At 32.6% G+C, this 2,827-nt stretch overlaps 1 long non-coding RNA gene across 1 annotated transcript; it reads left to right on the forward strand.

Moving 5' to 3' along the window:
* The first annotated feature begins 1,795 nt into the window (after positions 1 to 1,795).
* Positions 1,796 to 2,343, forward strand: LOC147489006 (uncharacterized). Its single transcript, XR_015200747.1, has 2 exons — positions 1,796 to 1,901; positions 2,106 to 2,343. It is a non-coding gene; the product is annotated as an uncharacterized LOC147489006 (long non-coding RNA).
* The last annotated feature ends 484 nt before the right edge of the window (positions 2,344 to 2,827 follow it).

The following is a 2,827-nucleotide window of genomic DNA, read 5'->3' on the forward strand; positions in this document are numbered from 1 at the left end:
TAGGCATCCCTAATAGTTTTGTGTTCTGTCTGCATCAGCCTTAGTTAAACTTATTTATTGTCATGCCTTTTTGTGTGACCAATAGGCCTGATTAATTATTTTGGTAAAATAATAAATAAAGTTTTTATCTCTTTACCTTCGTTGCTACGACAATGGCGTCGCTGATGGTCTTTTTATTAGGGAGGGATGTTATAATTCAACCAAATTTTCTCGCGGGCCTTTCTAATTATTGGATTCCAACCCTAAAAATTGGAAAACCCCTCCCACCCCCTTATTTTCTTTACTGCCACCAACTCATATTCATACCAAAAAAAAATCTTCTTCCTCCTCTCCTCCGGCACGGTCAAAAAAAATTTGAAGGTTTATTCACTCAGAGAGAGAGAGATTTGAAGGTGATGTTGCTCATTTTACCTTTCCAAGATGTTTTGGCACACGTCCTCCCTCACTGCCTCACCTGTAATATTCTATTCTTTTACTCGTTTGTTTGGTTTATTCTAATTAATTGAATATTTATTATTCGAATTGAATTCTTCATACACAAATTGTAATTAATAGTTGTAACCAACGATTGTTATCGCTTTTCTTGATTTTTCGCAAAATAGGCTTTCCATGTAATTACTATCTCTTTTTCACTTTGAATGAAATAGAAACCCATTTCTAGTTAGCTGGTGTTTATGTTACAATCTTGTAGACATAAATTAATGTTTGTTGATGTATTGATTGTTATGTAACAAGTTGAAGCTTTATTTTTTTATTCTTTGTTATCATATCCATTTTATAAGTGGAGGCAATTTTGGATAAGGAAGAATTCACTTTGGAAGAGCTTCTAGATGAGGACGAAGTTATTGAAGAATGCAAAGCTCTAAACAGTCGTCTTATCAACTTGTAATAATTTTCTTGTTTCTCTTATGTCTGTTATGATATTTATATTTGTTAATTCGTTTTTTTTTTAAAATTGGTATGAGACTAAAAGTTTTTCAAGGAAATGATTAAGGTTTAAATTGCAAACTATGAGAATATATTGGAGTACAAGTCTACAGTGCTCCAAATTGGGGGTTTATAGGTGTCTTTGAAAACTAGGTTGACCCCCCTTAATCACTTTCCGCCATGCCTCAGAGGAAGGATATTTGGAGTTAATTGGTTTATTGAATATCATGATACATTGTTATGGACTAGGAGTGAAGGAACTATTTATGAAATCCTGAACTGAGACACAGAAAACCTATTAGTGAAGGGAAAAAAAATATTAATCCCTGTAAAAAGTAGTTGAAATTTTTTGATGAGTGCAGAAAGTTGGTATGTCATATATGAATTTTCCAAATGAGATGACCTAGGTTTAACTAAGAAATTTGTTAATTATGCTTTATGTAGTTGGTTTTTGTAGATTTTGGATAAATGAGTGAAATACTTGGACCATGGCAGATTTATGTGCTTAGCATTTGTAGTCATGGATAAGGTTATTTCTTTAATTTGGAAGTCAAAATGTTTTTGTTGTAAACAAGTTGGAGAAGAGCACAAGTGATAACTATTGTGGGACATATCTTGGTTTGGAAATCTAGTTCCTTTTTTCTTGCTAGGTAAGCTTTGAAAATTTACTTCATACTTTGTATTATGTATTGTACTGAGTGACTAATTTTTTGTTAGTTGTCTGAATTAGCAGCCATAATGTGCAACTAATCTTAAATCTAATGCTTGGCTAGATTATAGTTGTTTGTGTGCATTCCGCTAAGTTATTACTCATCAAAAGCAAAAAGATGTCCCCAATGATTTCTCGATCATATATTTTTAATTGTAGGCATTGTAATTTTGATCTCATTGTGTCGTGGTTGTATTATGCAACAGAGGAGCTTCTTGCTAATTCCTATATCACCAGAGATTCTCCCCATTGCAATATGTTTCAGGTTCTTAATTATATTTATTTATAAGTTTTCTCAACATTAAATCTTATGCTGACTTTTTTTGTCTTTGTTCCAAGTTTTCCTGATCTTTGCAAATGTAATGGTGCTTACCTGATTTTGACATGCATTGCTTACTTAAATGCATTTTAGATTTGTTTTCTTGGATATATAAGTTTACTTATGTCTTTTTTTAATTCGTTGTACCAGAGTTTGTTGATTGGATATTGGTAGATTTATGAAGAGAACTTGGGTTGCTGTTCAAATCGGCAGACTTTGGGTGTTTGTATATTTTGCTAAAATCAAGTTTTGAGAAATTTGTTTAAATTAACTGGATCGTTGTGTAGATTATCGAGCCGATGTATTGGAAAAGAACTTTGTGGATATGCTTGAATTACTTTTGTAATGGTTAATGGATGATTTTTTATTAATAAAATTTGTTTTGATATGATTATTGTGAATTGTTTATATATATGACTGTTATTGTTGTCAACATAAATTGTATTTGGCAAGAGTCCAAAACTTAAAAGGAATCACTACACTATTTGCTATGCAAAAGTTGTGGCGAGAAAGGGAGGACGATTTATTTACTAAAATTTCAAGAACTAGCGCACAGTAGGTAGCTGCTAAAATTTTAGCTTTTGCAACAACAAAAAAAGGGTAGCTAAAGCTCAATCTTTTGCAACGCTAAAATTGTAGCTAATAGCTCGATCTTTTGCAACACTAATCGGCATAGCTATAAGCACACCTTTTGCGATGGTCACATTGTTGGAAAATCCAAGTTGTTACGCCGCCATGCGTGGCAAATAGTTTGAAATAGTTTGGAGATTTATTTATTTTTGAAAATAGAAGTAGCCATGGAAAAATGTAGTACCAATGCTAATGGGGTGTTGCAAAAGCTTTTAAGTTTTTGCAACGCCACTTGGCGCGTC

The sequence above is a fragment of the Coptis chinensis genome, chromosome 7 (genome assembly GCF_015680905.1).
Source record: "Coptis chinensis isolate HL-2020 chromosome 7, ASM1568090v1, whole genome shotgun sequence".
In the NCBI taxonomy this organism is placed as follows: Eukaryota; Viridiplantae; Streptophyta; class Magnoliopsida; order Ranunculales; family Ranunculaceae; genus Coptis; species Coptis chinensis.